The following is a 16,342-nucleotide window of genomic DNA, read 5'->3' on the forward strand; positions in this document are numbered from 1 at the left end:
AAAGGAAAAGAGAACTGGTCCTGGTGGCTAAAAGCCACCTAGGGAAGCTTGTGTCCCCCCCAGGGGAAGATGTTAAATAGGGGATGGAGGGAGGGAAGCCAAGAGTGCAACAGTGAATACACTCTTAACATCTACATTTATGGTAAGTGTACACAACTGTACTATGTTCTTCATGTTTCACTGCTGCAGTCATCACAGGATTTCTAAAGCTGAGGAAAAGGGTGGAAGGATAGGTGAGTCCTAGGTATGGGTCAGGAGGCCCTGCAGAATTACAAAGGCAAACCCTGCTCTAGACCTAGAAAAGAGAGGTAGGTGATAATGCTTTGCAAAGGTACGGACAGAGGTCCAGGTAGGTACTCCACTGAGGAAGGCAGTGGAAGTAGAGGTTGCCCTAGTGGAGTGGGCAGGGATAGACTTAGGAATGGGTTTCCCATGAAGTCTGTAGCCAAAATGGATGCAGTGAGAAATCCATTTGGAAATGGTTTGTTTGTAGATGGTCTTCCCCTCTGCCCCTGGAGAAAAGCTTACAAGAAGCTGGTCTGTTTTTCTGAATGGCTTAGTACGGTCCAGATAGTATCGGAGTTGTCTGTGCACATCTAGTAAGTGTAGAACTCTTTCTCCCTTGTTTTGAGGGTTGGGAAAGAAGGTGAAAAGGTGTATGGCCTGGTTAAGGGTCACAACAGATACCACCTTGGGCATAAAGGAGGGGTTACTCCTCATGGAGACTCTGTCTGCGTGGAAAATTATGAAGGGCTTGACAGCCATGACAGCTTGAAGCTTGAAGTTCCGAGACCCTTCTGGCTGAGGAGATAGCTAGTAGGAAGGCAGTCTTCCAAGAAAGGTATTTCAATTCTGTTGAAGCGGCAGGTTCGAAAGGAGGTAAAGTTAGTTTCTCCAACACATAATTCAGGTACCAGGGTGGATTTGGAGGCCTCGTGGAAGGCCTGATATTAGAAGCCCCTTTGAGGAATTGCTTAATCAAAGGATGACAGAAGAGGGGTGGGTCTGAATCATAATGTGCGGAGATGGCTGAGGCATGGATTTCAGAGAAAGAGAGGCCACTATTGAGCAACTCTGATAGGTAATCCAGGATGGAAGGTTGGAAGGTACTGCTCCCTTTTGACGGTTTCTAGGAGCAGAATCTTTTCCATTTTCCTGCATATGATTTTCTTGTGCTGGGTCTTCTGGCCTCTGTGATGATGTCCAGGACCCGTTTGCTTAACAGACTCCTTGTTAGTTTTTAGTGTACAAGCCATGCCGAAAGTTTGAGAGTCTGTAGATCTGGGAACAATGAGGGTGGCCTTTGGTCTCTCCTCTCATTTTGATTAGAACCTTGGGAATAAGGGGCAGAGCAGGGTATGCATACTCAAAGGGGGAGCTCCAGGGGAAGGTCAACGCATCCACCTTCCTTGTTAGGAACTGATACTCCTTGGTACAGAACTTGTGCAGCTGGTGGTTGAGGTGAAAAGCAAAGAGGTCCGCTTCTGGGGACCCCCACAACTGGGTGATTTGCAGAAAGATTTCTCTGTGGAGCGGCCATTCGTGGGGGTCAAGTAAGTTTCTGCTTAAGTGGCCTGCCAGTGTGTTGTTGATCCCTGGTAACTACTGGGCAATTAGGTGTTGCCCCATGGAGGTGGCTGTAAGTCAGAGACATATGGCTAACCTGCACAGGGGCCAAGATTGGGTGCCCTCTTGCTTGTTGATGTACAGCATTACTGTGGTTTTATAAGGAGGACCCCTGGCCTGAGATGAGGTTGGAAGGAAGTCAGAGCCTTCTGCACTGCCATCATTTCTTTCTGGTTGATGTGCAAATAAAGCTGCTGGACATTCCAAAGGCATTGGGTACACCTGCCTGCTAGGTGAGCGCCCCAAGCAATGTCTGAAGTGTTGGTGGTGATGGTCTGGCCGGAAGGGAGAAGGATGAAGGGAAGACCCTTGGCACAGGCCTCTGCCCACCAGAGAAATTCGGCCCTTATACAGGGGATCAGAAGGAGAGTGGTCTCTAGTGACTGAGTGCTGACACCAAAGGCTCTAAGTACCACTGAAGTTTTCTCATGTAAAGCCTGGTGAGAGAGATGAGAAGGATGCAAGATGCCATGTATCCCAGGGCTTGCAAGAACTTCCTCACAGTGAGGTGATTTCTGGAAGCCAGCTGGGTGAAGTAGAGAGGCAGGAAGCTCTGCTTTTCTGGGTACAGGAAGGCCATTTGAGTTGGTGTGTCTAGCACAGCTCCCAGGAAAACTATTTTTCTGGTGGGGGGTTTTGCTTTGATTTTTTTCTCGTTGATGGTGAACCCTAGAGAAGTTAGGAGTGATTTGACAAAGAGAAAGTCCTGGAGCAATTTATCTTTGTAGTCTGCCTGAATGAGGCAGTCGTCCAGGTAAGGGTAAATCTGTATATTTCTCTGTCTGCAGAGTGCTATAGCTGGGGCCAAGCATTTGGTGAATACTCTGGGAGCAGTAGATAAGCCAAAGGGCAGTGCAGAGAACTGAAAGTGTTGAAAGCCTGCATGAGTGCAGGAAGTTTCTGCATGATTCCCTGATGGGGATGTGGTGGTAGGCATCATTTATTTAGCTCTAGTGTCACAAGCCAGGCATTTTGTGTGTGCATAGGCAGGAGCTTCTGCAAGGTCAGCATTTTGAATCTGGGGACCACCAAGAAGGTGCTCAGTTTGGATAGATGCAGGATGGGGCGCCAAGTGCCCTCTTTTCTGTGAACAAGAATAGTCTGGAGTAAAAACCTTTTCCTGTTTGATCTGGAGGGACAGGTTCTACTCCCCCCAAGATATTAGTGTTTGGACCTGTTTCAATGCCTCTGCCCACTAGTTTGGGGGGAGGTCTGGGTACCCTCTTGGAATAGGGAGTTCGCTGAAGGAGAATCTGTATCCCTGAGAAATGATTTTGAAGACCCATTGGTTCTTGGTTATAGAGACCCAATTGTCCTTGAAGAGGGTGATCCTTCCTCCTAGTTTTTGATGAGTGAAAGGAGGGCAGAGGGGGGAGGGAGAGTCATTGTGAGTGCTTGCCATAGAAGCTTGGCTTAGAACTCCCTGCCTTAGAGATGGAAGTGGTCCATTGTTTGTTTCTTTGCTGGCCCTGGGATAGGGGCTTGGATGGCCTATCTCTGCGGGCTTACCTTGACCCTCTCTACTGGGTGCAGGGAATGCCCAGTGCTTAGAGGGAAAGTTCCCGCTGAATCTGGGAGGTTGAACTTGAAAGAAATCTTTCACTGCTTGCATAGATTTTGCTTCGTCTTCCATCTTTTTAAGCACCTCTTCTGCTTTTTCCCCAAACTGGCATTCCTTATCCAGGAGTGCATCAATAAGTTTAGACTTGACATGATCAGGGAGAGGTTGTTCCTTCATCCATGCATGTCTCCTAATAACCGATCCTGTCACTGCTGCCCTGCTAGAGACTTCTAGGGCACCATATCCACATTGTAATGAGTGCTTGGCCACTTGGCAAGCAGAGTGTAGTAATTCTGGCAGCTCTTTTGAGTTGGCACCCTCAGGAGAGGTAGCAATCTTCTGTTTTAATTCTTCCAAAGTGTGTTGTTGATATTTTAACATATGGAACTGACAATTGAGTGCTCTGATAGCTAAGGTTGCAGAGGTGTATAGTTTCTTACCCCAGCTACCCAGAGCTCTGAAGTCTTTGTCAGAAGGAAGAGGATTCTTGGCAGAACTAGTCTTAGCTCCTTCTGGGTCCCTGTGTAATGACCTCAGGGTCTGCAGCAGGATTCCTGTACAGGTATTTGTGAGAATCCGGTAATCTCAAGTACCTGTCAGGTTTAGTTGGAGCAGGAGGCAGGGCATCAGGGGCTAAGCTGGATTCATGTAAAACATCATCCACACTTCCAAAATAGGTAGGATGGCCATGGGTCTGTGCTGGGGCAGGTCCAGAAACTCTCTAAGTCATTTCTTTGACTGTGGGAAGTCTTGAGATTCCCACTGAAAATATTCCTTGAGCGAGTGAAAGGTTTCCCCAAAGAAGAGGTCCTCTGGAGGGGAAGCAGAACAGATGGATTCCTCTGCATTATCTGAATCCTCAAACAGTTAAGGGATGTTGTTGTTCTTCAAAAGCAGAATAATCGCATTCCTCAGACTCTTGGTCTGTCAATTTCTGGAGAAGGATGCCTTTCCCTTTTTGGAGTGGGGGCCTGAGTACCTCGGATAAGGGAGATGAGATCCCCCGCCATTTTAAGCATTTGACCTTGGGGTGGGGGAACAATAGCAAGATGGTGACTAGAAGCAAATTTCCTAGGTGTGGCCTGGCCTTTAGGCCTGAGAGAATCCGTTGGTCTCTGAGAAGCGGTAGTCAGATGTAAAGACATTTTTTTGTCTAGAATCGGTAGTGGGAAAGGCCTCCTCGCAAGCCAGTGCCTGCGCCACTGCTCCGGACCCAACCGAGGCAGAGATCGCCAAAGGCTTGGAAGATGAAAAGGATTTCTGCAGCATACTGGACTCCGAAAGGGTCTTGGTAGAGGCCTGCATAGTAAGCGAGTCGGGCATCAGGGGCTGCAAAAGCACCTCACTGAATTTCAGAGAGCCAACGACTTGCTTAGTGGTAGTGTCATTGGAAGGCTTAGCCTTGTGTGGCCTGTTTCTATCTTTATCTCCATGTTTTTTCAGAATGTCGAGATTGTTGGCTGATGGATGCCATATCGGATTTCGAAGACGGAGCACGAAAATAATTGTCTACAAAAGGAGTTCTATGACAAGTGGTTCTCACATTAAAGAGGGCACAGAACCGGCAATGAGGATGTCATGGTCTGGGCCTAAACAAGTGATGCAGTAAGAATGAAAGTCTCAATGTGGGATCTGCTTTCCACAGGCGAGACAATTGTTAACTTTTTCAGACATCGGTTAGAGCAAGAAAAATGGGTCCCCAAACGGGGTACTTAGCTTTAGATGTTTTCTGCTGAAATTCAACTTCTGGTAGCGACCGACCGGCAGTCGTGTAAACTGCTTCTGCTACTGGCTGCACGGCAAGAAAGACTGATGTAATGACATCGGCTGCCTTGCTTTACAGCGCTGACGACCTGATGTCAGACTACAGGCAATGGCAGCCAGCGCACAAAAACATTCACTCTGGTATTCGGCCTGACCGAGGGCTACCACAGCAGGGATAACCCCACACAGTGAAACACGAAGAACATCTCATTTTACCATTATTATGGCCACCTCATGTTCTACCAAAACTGTTCTACTCATGCCTCAAAACCCTCATTAAGTTGTAAGTAAGAGTAGCTTGCCTCACTGAATGGAATTTGGGAGAGACTGAAAAACACATTTGCTTTATCTGTTAAAATCCATCAAAAAAATTTTTTTTTTTTTTTTTGTGGAGGTGAAAGCCACCACAAACACACCTCCAATACATAAGGCAGTATACCTTGCACCCTAAAATAACTATCGCAGACAATGAGGTCAGTATAACTTGAGGGGAAAAGGCAAAATCTCCCCATTCTTCTCAATAATAGGGATTCACTCATTTTTATTTGTTTACGAGTCAAGCTATCTGGCCCAGCTCAATCACACTGTAGTTGACCAAACTGCCAACTCTTGTTTGTTATTGTCGTCTTTGACTGGTTTAGTATGAAAATAAAGTCAGTAACTATAGAGGTAAAACACCAAAAGATCTGGAAAGTCAAAGGAATAAAAAAAAATGCCAATGTGCATGACAGCCAGTACATTACGTGCCATTCAGCTGCCATTTTCTCATCCTCTTGTACCAAACTGACACCACGTAGAACAGCCTTCAGTGTACAAACATGCACGGTTCATCCCATCCACTCTTGTTTACAGAAGATAAAAGGCCAAATCATACCAGCAAAACAAGTCACAATGCCAAATTTCCAGAGATGACAACAAAGAAATACTGAACTTTTTACTGGTACATGAAGTCACTGTAACTATAACTATACAAGGAAGAAGACAAGTACAGCAGGAAAAACAAACCAGACAGCCAAAACGGCCCACATGACAAAACACAAAATACAAACAAAATAAAAACAAATTAAAGTAAATAAGACTCAAACAAAATTATATACATGTATACATCTTTTAATAATAAGTTTAACTGTATCAACTGAATCAGCCGTAATAATTACTCTTAGTCCTACTGCAATGCTCTTTATAAAGACACTGAAAGGACTGAAATCCTTACTGACGTATAAGGCACTACCAGCAAGTGCTGTATTTTCATTTTAATGGATACCACTTAACATGACGTTCTGTGTTTCACTGTCCAGCTAATGTTTAATCATACAATAGAACACACTCCAACTTTTTCTAATTTAGTCACTGATCTACTAAGGGGTACTTTGTCTAAGGCTTTGGTAAGGTCTAGGCAGACATGCACACACAAAACCAGTCCCCCAATAAAGAAAAATACTGAAAGTAACAAAACCTATACAGTCAAGAAACAATGTAAAAGGAACACCCGCTGACATTCAGTTTTCATTTTATGACAGTAGGGTTTTCATTTGCATGCTGTGCAACACTTTGCTAGTGAAAAGAAAAAGTAGTATCAGCCAATGTTGATTGTATATTTACTTCTTGACTAAAGTGTAAGCACGTGGACTGTGTCACTGGTGCCTTTGTGACAATGTGCCTAGTTAGAAAAAAAATGAAAATAAGTTTGCCTGGCACAATGTTCTTGTTTTGAATCCAAGTGGTGTTAGATCATGGGCTCCACTGGTTTCATATGATTTCATTTATTTTAGCCTTCAGCCAGTCCTCAAGTCACTTAACTCTCACACAATTTGTTAAAAAGATATTGCCACTTCTCCCTTTAAGGCTACAAGAAGAGTACACTGAATCCCTTAACATTTTATTTTCTTCTGTGAAATGCCTAGTATTAACTTCCTTATGTACAACTCTGAGTAGTGTGATAACCTCACACTTTTCCTACTTTGTGATCACTAAACAGAATTAATCATCAAGCAGCTCATTTTTTACCAGCCTTTTCAGCCCAGTCATCATCCATCCTGTTTAGCTTTGCTACCCATTTCCACACAATTAAGTGAGCAAGAAGTTATCTGATAGGTTCCGGCACACTACCCCCACCTCAATATTTATAAATAATTACTGCCAGCAATTCCCACAACTACCCCCTCCTCATTACTTATAACTACTGCCAGCAATTAATAAAACTACCCCCTCCTCATTATTTCTAAATAATTACTGCCAGCAATTCCCACAACTACCCCCTCCTCATTATTGATAAATTGCCAGCAATTCCCACAATTACCCCCTCATTATTTATAATTACTACCAGCAATTAACAAAACTACCCCTCCTCAATATTTATAAATAATTACTGCCAGCAATTCCTACAACTACCCCTTCCTCATTATTGATAAATTATTGCCAGCAATTCCCACAACTATCCCCTCCTCATTATTAATAAATAATTATTGCCAGCAATTTCCACAACTACCCCATTATTTATAATTACTGCCAGCAATTAACAAAACTACCCCCACCTCAATATTTATAAATAACTGCTGCCAGCAATTCCCACAACTACCTCCTCCTCATCATTTATAATTACTGCCAGCAATTCCCACAACTACCCCCTCCTCATTATTTATAATTGCTGCCAGCAATTAACAAAACTACCCCCTCCTCAATATTTATAAATAATTGCTGCCAGCAATTCCCACAGCTACTCCCTCCTCATTATTGATAAATAATTGCTGCCAACAATTCCTACAACTACCCCCTCATTATTTATAATTACTGCCAACAATTAACAAAACTACCCCTCCTCAATACTTATAAATAATTGCTGCCAGCAATTCCTACAACCACCCCCTCCTCATTATTAATTAGTGCCAGCAACTCCCACAACTACCCCCTCGTAATTATTAAGTGCCAGCAATTCCTACAGCTACCTCTCCTCAACATTTATAAATAATTACTGCCTGCAATTACCACAACACATTTCTACAGCCTCAGTGAAATCTTCTCCCTATTACAACCAGCTGGTTACAGTGGGCTCCAAGGACCATACAGGTTACCCCAAAGAAAGCAAATCACTCCGGCACCTGACCTGATATCTTCAGTGTCTTAAAAATGTATACAGTGGATGCAAAAAGTGTACACACCCCCTACTAAAATGTCAGGTTTTTGTGATATAAAAAAATGAGACCACAATAAATAATTTCAAAACTTTTCCCAACTTTAATGTGACCTATAACCTATACAATTCAATTGAAAAGCAAAAAAATCTGCTAGGGGAAAAATATAAAAAATAAAAAACATACAATAAGCTGGTTGCATAAGTGTGCGCATCCTTAAACTAATACTTTGTTGAAGCACCTTTTGATTTAATTACAGCATTCAGTCTTCCTGGGTACACATCTACCATCAATTAGAGAGACTCTGATTAACCCCAAATAAAGTTAATCTGTCCTAGTAGAATTTTCCTGACATTTACTCATTTGCCTGCTACAGTAAAAGCCATGGTTCACAGAGAACTTAAGGGATCTCATTGTTGAAAGGTATCAGTCAGGAGAAAGGTACAAAAAATGTCCACAACATTGGATATACCATGGAACACAGTGAAGACAGTAAGAAAAAGTGGAGAAAATATGAGACAACAGTGATGTTGCAAAGAACTGGACGTCCCTCCAAAACTGATGAAAAGATAAGACGAAAACTGGTCAGGGACGCTGCCAAGAGACCTACAGCAACACTGAAGGAGCTCCAGGAATTTCTGGCAAGTACTGGTTGTGTACTACATGAGACAACAATCTGCCGTATTCACCACGTCTGGACTATGGGGTAGGATTGCAAGACAAAAGCCTTTTCTTATACAGAAAAACATTCAGGCCTGGCTAAAATTTCAAAAACAATACATCAAGTCTCCCAAAAGCATGTGGGCAAATGTGTTATGGTCTGATGAGACCAAGGATGAACTTTCTGGTCACAATTCCAAAAGGTACACTCGGCGCAAAAACAACACTTTGCATCACCAAAAAAACACCATCCCCACGGTGAAGCATGCTGGTGGGCAGTATCATGCTTTGGGTTTGTTTTTCCTCAGCTGAAACTGGGACTTTAGTCAAGGTGGAGGACTTTATTCAAGGTGGAGAGAATTATGAACAGTTCCAAGTACCAGTTACTTTTGGCCCAAACCTTTCAGGTGTCTTCTAGAAAGCTGAAGATAAAGAGGAATTTCATCTTTCTACATGACAATGAACCCAAGCATACATCCATATCAACAAAAGAATGGCTTCACCAGAAGAAGGTTTTGGAATGGCCCAGCCAGTACCCAGACCTAAATCCAATAGAAAATCTGTGGGGTGACCTGAAGACGGTTGTGCACAAGAGATGCCCTTGCAATCTGACAGATTTGGAGCGCTTTTACAAGGAAGAGTGGGCAAATATTGCCAAGTCAAGATGTGCCATGCTGACAGACGCATACCCAAGAAGACTGAATGCTGTAATTAAATCAAAAGGTGCTTCAACAAAGTATTAGATTAAGGGTGTGCACACTTATTAAACCAGCTTATTGTACATTTTTTTATTTTTTATACTTTTCCCCTAACAATATAGCTGCGGTGGTGGTGCTGCGGTAGCATTGTCGCCTCACAATTAGACGTTGCCCGTTCGATTCTCAGAGCATCTTCTGTGTGTTGTCATGCATGAATGGGCGTTCCTTCGTTGAAGGTTGTGCGTTAGGCCTGGCAAGCCAGCATGTAAAAATCTACTGCCAATCATTAGCGGACCGGAGTTCCGCTGTGGCAACCCCTAACTGGGAAAAGCCAAAAGACACAATCATATTTTTCCCCTAACAGATTTGTTTGTTTTTCAATTGAATTGTACTGGTTATAGGTCACATTAAAGGTGGGAAAAATTTTAAATGATTTATTGTGGTCTAATTTTTTTATATCACAAAAACCTGGCATTTTAACAGGTGTTACACTTTTTTATATCCACTGCATGTGATACCAAAACTGTTAAAGTTATTAAAATGCCTTAATTTACCAAGTTACAAACATTGATTGGGGGCAAAATGCAAAGGAAAATATACAAAGGTCAGATGAAAAAAATTGTACCTTGAGGCAAAACAACAAAACTTGTGCTCTCTAATCAATCTCACACAGTGCTATGTACCATATCTCTCAACCTGGAAACATCAAAAATCTGGACAAGGCCCATGAAAAATATGTACAAATCTGTATGCTAACATCAAATTTGCATACATAATTACGTAACTCCACCCACTCCAATGGAATTGTGGGATACCAACTTTCAAATGCCAACTGAAGAACAGACAACCAAAATATGGCACCAGAGCCCCCCAGCAGCCATTCCAATGTCCCATTACCTTCTATTTTGCCCCATTTACCATGAACACTAATGTGTACATACTGCTGTACTTCTACGTGGTTATTTGGATTTCATTTAAAACTTTTACTTTACATTTTATAGCACAAAGACCAATAAACATCTGCTAAACAAGGCAAGACAGTTTCACAATGAAAATAGACTTACAGCATTAAAACTTTTCTGCCCCTGAAACTCACATTCAAAGAAAATGCATAAGTCATCTAAATAATTCCACATTAAAGACATCTGTAACTAATGAAGAGGTTGTGCAGCTACCAAACAACTTTACATTTCATTGTTTCATCTGCAAATAAAGTACCTGCTGCCCTTGAAGAATAAATTGCCTATGTTACATTAAAAAATGATGAACTAGTAATATTGCAATTGGGAATGGGTAGCAAACTATTAACAGGTTCATAGTTACTAGATATCTCTGCCAAAGAGGACATTCTCAGGACTGCAGCATCCACCACCTTTAAAAGTAAAATATAGTACAGTATTAGCAAACCATCTACATACTGTGACATTAGAACCCACAGCCTTCTACATCAAAAGCAAGTATACTACCTGTTGTGCTACTAACAACACAGACTTGGCATAAGCAGCACTAAACATTTCTCCTCATGAAGAGCTATGCAGCACAAAAAAAAAATCTGGAAAAACCCAAAATTTATTGGGGGGGGGGGGGCAAAGGCCCAAAACCAGGAACAACCATTTTAAACATTGCTTGTATAATCTTAAAAGTTGCTACAATAAGTTTTGTGTTACCATGTGTTTTGTGAAAGACAGGAAGACTGAAATGTAAATGGCCATCATTATTCAGGAAGACTGAAACTTAAATGGCTATCATTATTCAGTGAATTCAGTTCTCATTGATTTGCCAGAAAACCACAAATTTTAAGAGGAACAGACCAAAAGAATAAGACAAGCATTCAGACATTCTGTGAAACTTTGGACGGTTGAGAAACGCCTTGAATTGTGAGTGGTGGTATGGATAGAGAATTTAGGCTCTTGCTACTTGTACCTAAGGTACAGGGTTTGAGTCTGAGTAACTCAAACTACCTGGGACATTTTACTTACACACACATGCACGCACTCAGGTAATGCAGTCTATACACTGACATAATGCAGTCTATCTATATACAGCCCTATTCAATGTGAGAACTACAGCAGTATACAACAAATAAAGTCGAGCCTGGCATTCAAATAATGCAGCGTGAAATGCAATAGCAGTAAAAACAAAGCCCTCAATAACATCTGACATTCAAATAAAATAATGCAGTCTCATGTAACAATGACAAGAAAGTTTAACCGTTAGCTTAAAGTGCTGTCTGTGCAGACCGTTAAGCTTAAAATTCAGCGGTGTCACCAAGAAGTGCTGTGCGTGTGGACCGTTAACCATTAAATGTAAATTAAGCCGTCTGCCTCAGTTTCTCTCCTAAAACCACAAACACGTTTCAATGCTGAGTAAGTGCTGTGCAGAGTCCAGACTGTTAAAGTTAAGCTGCACACTTTAAGCTGTATGAAGTGCTGTGGAGTTCAGACCATTAAAATCGGCTTAAGCTGTAAAAAGTGCTGTGCGGAGTTTGCACATGCAGACCGTTAAACTAAAGGTAAATTAAGCTATGTGCCTCATTTTCTCTCCTAACATCACAACACATTTCAACGTACACACACACATTCAGTATCCTTACTTACTTCTCAATTTGCAGCCAGGCGACGAGTGATGAGAAATCCACATTCCCTTGCATTGCAGCCCAGCCTTCTACATAAAATCCACAAACGAGCAGCCGAGCCTTCTAAAAATCAGCCAGGCAGGAGCTTCTAAATAAATAATCCATGATCAGCCAGGGAGGAGCGAGCGATAGTACATCCACAAGCAAGCCGTTCCCGCTCGCAAAGCATTTGATTTGAGCCGGAAATACGTGCACAAGCTCAATTCCGACAGGCTGGTAGCCCTGACAGAGCCGACGTCATTGAGCATACGATGACATCAGCTGACAAAGCATGAAAAGTAGAAAAAATAAAATAAAAACACAAAGAAAAAATCGGAAATGAAGGGGTGCCACTTGGGAATCATGGCACCCCATTTTTGGACCCCAAGACTCGGCAAAAACCAAGTAATTCAGGACAGTTGGGAGGTATGCTGTCTACCACAAAGCTCCTCGTTTTCACTCTGTTTCCCAGCGTGCTGAAACACCAGTTTGATACCACTTCAGAATGTTACAACTGATATTATGTACGCACAGCAAGTATGCCCTGCCTGCTGTGCAAGTTACAAGCGAAGCATGCCTCCAACTCCAAAACACTATTTGTTCCCCCTGCTAGTCGAAATGAGTTCCTAAATCCTGAAAAAGCAACCCAGAACAATACTTAGCTGACCTTTTTGTGTGTCAAGTACCTCAATCAGAAGTCATATATAAATTTATTGTGTATGTTAACTTGCAAAGTACCATTTACTACTACTTCATGGAAAAAAAATTTTTACTCTACTGTTCTTTTTTATGTTTGTTTACTTCTACAATTTTGTGTTTTCTTGCAATTCAAAATACTTCCAATAGATTATTTGGGGAAAAATACAGAGAAAATGCCTTGGGGGAGCTAAAATCTGCACTTCTAATAGCTAAACTGCACATTGTATCAGATGCCAAAGTTTGATCCTTCTATCTCACTACCAGACACTGGTTTTCAACATTACTACTGCAGTACAGCATGAATAAGGGGAGGAAGGTGGCTGCTACAGGCATAAATATCCTTCTTTGGGATGCAGTTTGCATCAAGGCTTAACTTCTCAGACCTACCAGCAGCTCAGGCAGATGCTGAATATCCCTGGTGTGTGTAATAGCAGGGGATTACCAGCAACAAAGCCATGTCTGACCCAGCTCTGTTAGACATGCTACATCTAAAGAAATCCCAGTCTCTCCGCACCACACACTCCAGAGACCTCAATCTCATTGCCACAATCAACAGAACATGCTGGAGGGACAGGTTCATAACCCAGAGACTGCCCATGCTCTGGAACAGACTTCTCATACATGTCAACCGGAGCACCTCACTGGCCCTATTCAAGAGAAATCTTGAAGAGTGGATGGGAAATAGAAAGTTCACCCCAGGGGTCATTCCAGTGGCTCTACTCGATAGAGGCACTGAGAACTAAGGTCAGGTGGCACGATGCCAGGGTAATCCTATGGGCTTGGCTTGTAAAGGCTCCAGAGCCATTAGCCTAGTACACACCTATGAACATCCCTGCCAAGTTGCACCCTCCCATGCAGGCACTACTCAGGTATCCCCTGTAAAACAGGCATGGGATCAGTAACTCTACCTGATCAGTAAAGTGAAACAAACATTTGGGTGTGAAAGCAGAAGAAAACGAAAAACACTAACGTGCAGTTCATATACTCTTACACTCTACAAACATAAATGGAAAAAAAGACTGCAATTACTTTCAATCAGTAGCCTGAATATTAGCCATATAAAATGCCCACAATAAATGTACAAAAAGAAGATTTTGGCTCCAATTCATCAATATATTTTCATTTTCTTACAAAAGGTAAGAAAGTAGTTTCTTATCAGGGAAACAAAAAATACTGGAAACACCATCCACAAACTTTTGATTCAATTAAGTTATTTTTCCCCAATAATAACATCACTGAAGGGAATACAAGCCATCAATAGCCTTGCTTAACATGTTTACATATTTAAAGATTTTGTGCAGCCTTCATTTTGAGTTTATACTCCATGTAAATGAGGCTTTGAGGGCAACGAATGTTTTGCGTCTCACAGGTCTGTTCCTTAGCACCAGTATTTTTTTTTTCTGTTAAGTTGAACATAAGAGACATGCAAATAAAATAATTTATCAAAAACAGATTGGGAGCAATAGAGAATGTGGGTCATGCTAAAATAAGGTCCACTTGAGGAAACAAGTGCAACCAGTGGGTGGGTGCCACACAACTCAAGAGCCATTCTAGTTTAATATTTCCGACAAGTGACAAGCAGGAGAGGGGGAGGCAAAAAGACAGACTGCCTACATGATGCACAACCCAGGATGAGTTCAAAGCAATTTAAGCCAAAACAAAAAGAACAATGTTTGTGCTCTGACTCAACATAACGCAATAAACCACCTTGCTTGTTTTATACAGAAATATCACGTAATGGCCAGGATGGGGGGGGGGGGTACTGAAGGTCATGCACAGGATGACCACGTGGCAAGCACATGGTCATGGCTGTGAAGAAGCACTAAATGGTACACTACAGGATTAGGGAGAGCTGTCAACAGAACAAGTCCACAATCCTAGTAGGTCCAAGTCTACATATGGGACACTGTCCAGTTCTGAATAATCCACAGTTGCAAAGTAATATGTATTTTAGAAAAGAAAGCACAAATAACCCAGGACACACTTGAGCCAAAGTTAGGAAGTGTTTACTGGGGCTCTAAAAGTTACAGTGGTGATGGATAACCTCCTACACATAAGGTCCCTATATTCATTTGCTCAAATGGTCACATATTCGGAAACACCAGATCCGAAAGGATGGGTAATCTCTGCACATCCAAGAGCCACTCTGAAGTACCCCAAGGAAGGGGTCAAGGGTGAAGTCACCCTCAATGACTCAAACAATGAAAGGGCCATCTCCTGTTTTTGAAATCTTTAACAGTCCAAGTGTAAAATCATCACGAAAATACCTACATGCATGCCTCTATATAATAGTTCAATGTGATCTCAAGCTGCGAAGTATAGAAAGTTCTCCAGGCTGTCTCCTCCTGGAGTTAGCACTATGGTGGCTTATTCTCACATCACTTTGCCTCTTACATTGAAAACAGGGTAATGGCCTCTCAACCATACTCTCCCCAGACAGTTTATTGCAATACCAGAGTTATCTTAAATCTACATTACTGGCTCTGCAATCAAGACTACAACTACTAAAGCAGAGGATCTTGCCTGTCATCACACAACAGCTTCAGTCCAAATTACTCTCTCTTACCACCATCACAAGAGTTAAACACTCAAAGCAGGCAACAGACAAGACATATCAACTGCAGTTCTCTGCAAATACAAATAATTTTTATTCTAAAATGATCAGAAATCATTTCCTAACACCAAAGAAAAACAAACAACCCACCCCCTCTCCAACTAGCAGGACAGACACACTGCTATGATGTACATAAACCTAGTAGCATCTACTACTACTAAGGACTCTGTGTATAAAATCGGCAGGACAAATCAGTAGTTTCAGCAACAAAACTAAACCCATAGTTAGGTCATTCCTTTCAGGAGGATCAAGGCTTCACTCCATGTCACAGAGACTTAAACAGGCCAACCCTCCTGCCTACCTAGAGTACACTCACTTTCTAAACTAGTTTGTCTTATTTACAAGCTTTGTCCCACCCTTTTAGCAGTCTGTCCAATCAAGCACAAAAACAGCCAACCAATAGCAGCCCTAGATCAAACAGCCAACCAGCCATTAACCACCTCCTACAATAACTCCAGTACAATTTCCATTCGCAGACAGGAACAGTACAACATATTACAATTTATCTACATTTGGTCTCCTCCTGCTAATCCTTTACATACCACTCTACCTATGTCCGATTTTTGCACTCTTAGACTCTCTATCCTAGGAAATTTAACTCTTCCCCACATGCTCTATAAATTGCCAATGTCATTAGAAACCCTTCACATTTCATAAAAAAAAACCTACTCCTGTATATATATATATATATATATATATATATATATATATATATATATATATATATATAAAGTGGCTATTTGCAGCAACTGTTTTTATTCAACAGTTAAATAACTACAAAATATTTTATTTTTCTCTATCCTCCTTATCAAGCCAAGGGACATGAAAATTAGCATTAGCCCCATCCTGCTATCCAAATCTCTTACCTTGCCTGGTTCCAAAGACACTTTTGTTGTGTCTTTTGACTTTTCCCGGTTAGGGGTCGCCACAGCAGAACTCCCGTCCGCTAAGGATTGGTAGTTTATTTTTACGTGC

The 16,342-nt window shown here is 41.9% G+C and overlaps 1 protein-coding gene across 4 annotated transcripts in view; it reads right to left on the reverse strand.

Moving 5' to 3' along the window:
* The window catches only part of TFDP2 (transcription factor Dp-2), a 1,395,463-nt gene that overhangs the window by 1,106,793 nt on the left and 272,328 nt on the right, over nt 1-16,342 (reverse strand). The window lies entirely within an intron of this gene.

Source organism: Protopterus annectens, chromosome 5.part0, assembly GCF_019279795.1.
Source record: "Protopterus annectens isolate FY-2018-M chromosome 5.part0, PAN1.0, whole genome shotgun sequence".
Lineage (NCBI taxonomy): Eukaryota > Metazoa > Chordata > Ceratodontiformes > Protopteridae > Protopterus > Protopterus annectens.